Genomic DNA, 6,000 nt, shown 5'->3' with positions numbered 1-6,000 from the left:
TATATATATATATATATAGGATGATTGGACTCTGCAGATTTCTCAATTACCTGAATAATGATGTCAGCCTGTTTCCTTGGTTGATTGAAGTGCTGCCCTGATTTTATAGGAAATTATATTGAATATTTTATACCATGCTAAAAAAAAGCTAATGGACCTATAGTTATTCAATTATTTAACGTCTCCCTTCTTAGGGGTTAGTACAGTGTTGACATTCTTCCAGCTCTCTGGTACGCTTGAATTTGTGAGGCATTGCGTGTGCTTCATGTAAAACGTAATACTGAAGAGTGAGAAATGCTTGACGTGGGACTCACCTTTTACAACAGGAAAAAGATGGGAATATCACACATTTTACAACCCTAATAACACAGAACTTGTCTTTATTCAAAATAAACATCGTAAAACAATAACAGGTACTTCATTCGCCCTCGTACATGCCATACACTCCTACAAGATCTATACAGCCAAAGCACGCAAGATTTATTGAACAGGTGAAATGAAAGTTTTGGCACGTAAGAACCCACAAATTTTCTGTAACACAAATATAAGGCGACTTTATTTGTAACGTCATCTGGAACTACGCGTGTACGTAATCAGTAATAGATTTTAAAATAATGTCCAAGTAGGTACCACCCCGCGTTACCGTTAGTAAACATGTCCAATTCATCCGGGACGCCCCGTGTCTCGAAATTCTGGCCACGAAACGTACGCATGACCCAGTCGTAGTTGCCGTAGTCCTGAAAGTGTGGGTGCTAAACGAGAGACACGTCCATCTCCCCACCAGGCAGTCTGGAATAGAGTGAGTGGCAAGGAAAGAGCGAGGACCGGATGAGTCCCTGCTTCTGCGAGGACGCCCGGGAGCCCATCGAAACGTGCGAGACGGCCACGCTGCGACGGTCTCTCGCCAAGTGGGAGTCGGCTCGGCTCGGAGGACCCTGCGCGAATGTATAATCGACAAACAGTCTTTACCGTCCACTAATAGACAGTAACATACAAGTGCTAGGTGGGTAAGTGGAGTGCAGTGGAGTGCAGTGGTATAATAGAAGCCTATTCTCGATCATGACATTTGGGTTACGCGGATTCCACCTTTCCTTAACACAGCGTGCAGTTTTTCTTACGTAATGTGAGCAGACTAATCGTCGAGCGACATATGTTTCCCCTGCCACCCATGCAACCTAAGGACCGGCGGTGCACTTGATGAGTTTTGCTAAAAGCAAAAAGTATCAATTCTTAATTATGACGTTCAACCTTTTGCAGCAATGTTGTTAAGGGCTACTTTCCACACCTTTGTGTCCGCGCGTAGAAAAAAATCGCGAAGATAGTACAATATTGGGCCGACCCGCGGCGGAAGTGAAGCAGGCGTTAAACACTCCCCATACGTGAGCCGATCCCAAAGATAGTGCATTGCCGGGCAGACCCGCGGCCGAGGTGCAGTTCGCCATTCAGCGGCCCACATACACAGCTTCGCTGGTAACGCTTCACAGAGTGGAAGGGCACAGAGTTTTTCGTGCTTATGATCTTTTCTTTTTGTCTAATATAGGAATTGGTGTTAAAGGTAAGGTATGACTAAGCCAACGGAAAGAAATATTAAGATTGAAGATTAACATATAGAAGACTAAGGTAACGCTGAATTGTCTAGAAAAAGATCGGAATTCGCGAGTAGTAGTCAGCCTCTAGGATAACATGTATCTGTAGGCAAGCCGGCGATCCGGTAACGAAAGCCTTTATTCATGGGAGGGAGCGATATAAGTACACTTGGAAATGGGTGACGTAGACGTCACGTGTTAACAGTCTGGGTGCTATCAGAATGACAGCGTGATATGGCCACAGTATCAAGGCAAATTAGTCAAAGGTGATCCTGCTCAAGGGAAGGAAATTTATCGGAAAATAAAATCGGTTGGATAGCTTAGGGCACCCGTTACGAAATCATGATCGGCAGCTTACAGCTATCCTTGAAATTGGTACAGTAATTGCATTCTACGGGTACTATAATATAAGGAGCAGAGACTTCGAGATTAAAAAGAAATCTCGCGGAAATGTTAGACATAACATTCAGAGTCAAGAAGACAGTCAAGTGAATCAGATAGCAAACAGGAATAGCCGATATTTTAGTTCACATTAAGAGAAAAAGATGGAAGAGGACGGGCCATGTAATGCTTAGGGCAGATAACTGGTGGTTTATGGGAGTTACACAATGGGTGCCAATGGAAATGAAGTGCAGTCATGGATGGCAGGGAGTTAGGTAGCGTGATATGTATAGGAAGTATGCAGGCATAAGATGGAATAGGCTGTCGCAAGACATGGCTTATTAGAAATTTCTGAGAGAGGACATGAATGGGCTAGTGCTAATAATAATGACTGCTTTATTTTTCCCCTTAGCGTTAGCTTCCTTCTTCATTGCTTAACTTTTTTACAGTCACCTTCGCTGATAGACGCAATGAGGTTCAACGGGTAACAACATGCACCAACGCAATAACCAATAAACTTAACCGACAAATGCTCGAGCAGAAGGAAGATCTTTATTTTCCCTCAAATACAGTATTGGAGCATGACATTACAGATATGTCGTTTGGTTTTGGTCGTCCGTGAGCGTGGCATTAGTTGCGCTATTATATAAAGAGTTATGGTATACCAAAATGAATGACATATAACATTCAATTCCTGCCATGTTTTAGTATCTTCTTTTTTTGAAGATCGCGCCATGCTTGCGTGCTTCGCTTCTATTAGTTCATTTATGCACTGTCAGTGTGTCTTTGCTATATTACCAACGAGCTGGTGTAAATTTTTTCGTCAGCAGTTTTATATTCGTGAGAAATTAAGTACGACTACAATGTAAGTACAATGAGTCAAGAATTGGGTAAGATAACCTGGTTTCTGGAGTAGCGAGGCAAAGAGCTGAAAGAAAAAAAAAAGCTCGTGCAGCCAATAACATCTGATGGTTTTGTTCAAAATGCTGCAGCACATACCGGGTGTTTCTGCGAAGACTTTCAGTAATCTTTAGAAATAATGTGTGGCAGATAACGCAATTCTAGTACTCGAGCTGGCCTACTCAAAGAGGCGGACATTACTTGCAAAACAAATCGAAGCGATTGATGTAATAATTAACAACAATTCATGAATTAATCTCTAACTAATTGCCTTACGTCACATATTGCAATTTACAAACTTTATCTCGTGAGGCTGCAAGGCATATCCACTTGAAGGGAATTCTGTGGATGGCATCATTTTAGAGATATGCACCATCAAGCTTGCTGTAAAAATGCGCTGCCGTTCCACTTGTTTTTAATACGCCGTTGTATGCCTTGAGGCACATAGGTAACTGGACCGCCAATGTATTTTTTCGCAAAGTTCAGGAATGATTATATCAAAACTTGTGCCATCCTGAGAATTTGTTGCATTTACCTTGCGAACTCCTAGGCTACAATTTATAAAGTACAGTATGTGCTGTAAAGTGATTAGTGAAAGCGTAGTTATTGATTTCTTTATTTATTCAATTAGGCATTTTGATTTCTCGCCCAGATAATGTCCGCCTGTTTAGGCAATCCAGCTCAAAGATTTGAATTGCCGTATCTGCCACAGATGATCCTTAAAAAAATTTCGGAAAGATTCGGAAACACCTGGTGTATATCGGGTGAAAAGATATCGGAAACACCCGGTGTATAATAGACTATAAAGAACCAACAGGGCACATGAAATGTAATGAAGTTCAATATGTCAATGGATGGTGCGGAGTAGAATTTCGTTCCGCGTATTCTCAGGCTGTTATACAACGTGCAATGTCTCAGTTGGTCCAAATTAGCACTTCGAAATGGTTGATGCATGCCCCATGAGAACAGAATTATGCAGATGCTAAGACTGCGTTAGAATTTATGTGGAGCGATGCCTAAGTGAAGCGTGTAATCAAATGCTATACAACTAACGGCGATGCGTATAGTAGTGTTTACTTTCATCCTGTGGAGTGTGTGATCCCATACAATGTTTATATTCATGCACCACGAAGGCCATAACCTTATTTTCATTGAATTTTTTTTATGTTTGTAAGCAAAACTGTTCTCAATCTGGTGCCGAAATTCAAACACTAAATCACGCGAATCAGCGCGTGCGTGCGTGTGAAAGAGAGAATAAGACAATGGTTCTACGACAACTGCACAACGTTTAAGGGCGACAAAAAATGGCGCGGACGTTAAGCTGCCAGCGATAACACGAACACTATGGTGATGCCACGAAGACGACCGCGGCAACCCGACGACCGTGATGACTGCGACGTAGCTTGACTCTGACGCCAAGATGACGGCGATGACAGCCACTACGCGGGTGTGACGACGACAGTACAACAACGACGACGGTGAGACACAAAAACGATAACGACGACGGCTTGGTGACAGTGACACGTAGATGATGACACCGACATGCTGAGCATGACAACCACAAGAGTACGAAATGACAGCGATATGACGATTATGTGATAATGACTATGACGTCGGTGGTCTGACTACTGTAGTGCCATACCACGTGCCATCGAGGCCACAGGAGCTGCCATGCTACGTGCCTATCATCGAGGCGAAGATAGCTCCCATTTCTCCGCATCCAATCGAGAATTGGACACGGCAGAGGACTTCAAGAAGCACCCAGCCGTCTCCGCGACGAATCAAGAATTCGATGCGGGTGACGTCATCACCCACCCCGTCTGGTTCCTGCCGACGAGGAGTCGCCAAAGGGCCTTAAAGGGAGAACTGGCCCATTGTGAATGAGAGAGTCGCTTCCAGCCGCCCAGTCGGTCTGTTGAGCTCTTACAGCTACATGTACGCTATCATTCACTATCTGTAAATATTGTATAAAGTTTTTCGTTTGTTCTTCGTCTGCGGAAAGAGTCCGTCTTTCTTTCTCTACCCCGAAGTCACAACACTACGTAAGTGCTGTCGAAGGGGAAAAAAATGAGCAGAAACCATCGACGGCGATTGCCAAATAAGCCCACGATTGAGTGGTCAAGGTAAACAGCGATGACGGAATGCACCAACATCTGACTGAAGGAATGATTGAAAGAGCCAAGAACGAGTGAAGGAACGAACTAACGAAGGAACAAAATAACGAAATAACGAACGAGCAAACGGTGTGCTTTCTGACTCCGACCACCTACCACAAAAGGCGAAAAATGCAAAAGAAGCTATTCACTTAAAAGTTTGCAACCATGCATATTCTACAGGGTGTTCCGCTGCTTGTGCCGTCGCTGATGCTTAAGCATCATCGTCAATAACGACGCACGCTGTTCTTGCTGCCAAAGCAGGTAAGTAGTCACGCTACCGATGATACAGTCATCATCATGTCATGTAGACATCCTTGTCTCGTAGTATTGTGTTCCTTTGAATGTCGCTGTCGTTTATTATTATTATAATAGGTCGTTAACAGTCTGTGACTCGGGTCCAAGATTAAATTTTAATGCTTGACTGGACAGTACAAGTGAAAACGGAGTTCCTGAAAGCTACAAACATAAGTGAACAAAAACAGAAAGTTCATGTTGCCCACCAAGAAAACATTCAGTGATCATCAGAAAAAGAAAACAGAAAACAGCCACGGGTAGAAAGAGAACGTTATAAAATACATTGGTTCTACTAATAATGCAGCATGAACATGGGTGCATTGACCCAGGTGCATTGACCAACGCCAAATAAATAATTATTTCGTATATAATACGATTACTTTTGAGATCAGCACGCATCCGTCACTACTGAGAGTACATGGCCCTCAATGATCGTCGAGGCAAAGCTGCCGAACCACGCTTTATCAAGATTACAAGTTCCCTGAACATGTCCTGAATACATGTCATTGCAAATGTGTCCTACTTCTCTGTGCATACACCTGCCATCAACATTCTTCCATACACAAGCATCGCGCATCGTCTTCGTCCTCGTGACATCGCTATGCAGACATCTCGCGCTGTGCGTCTGCCTGATTTGGTGTTTGCATTTCAGGACGGCCTACGAACGGTGTGATGCACAAGTC

At 43.4% G+C, this 6,000-nt stretch overlaps 1 long non-coding RNA gene across 1 annotated transcript in view; it reads right to left on the bottom strand.

Annotated features, from left to right (window-relative positions):
* Positions 1-360: 360 nt before the first annotated feature.
* LOC129385088 (uncharacterized) overlaps positions 361-6,000 on the bottom strand; it is a 43,366-nt gene continuing 37,726 nt past the window's right edge. The window contains exon 3 of the long non-coding RNA XR_008612646.1: positions 361-935. This is a non-coding gene — a long non-coding RNA (uncharacterized lncRNA). The remainder of the gene's footprint in view (positions 936-6,000) is intronic.

The sequence above is a fragment of the Dermacentor andersoni genome, chromosome 5, assembly GCF_023375885.2.
Source record: "Dermacentor andersoni chromosome 5, qqDerAnde1_hic_scaffold, whole genome shotgun sequence".
NCBI classification, from domain to species: domain Eukaryota; kingdom Metazoa; phylum Arthropoda; class Arachnida; order Ixodida; family Ixodidae; genus Dermacentor; species Dermacentor andersoni.
Note: the sequence above shows the minus strand (reverse complement) of the source record. Positions and strands in the feature narration are given on the sequence as shown.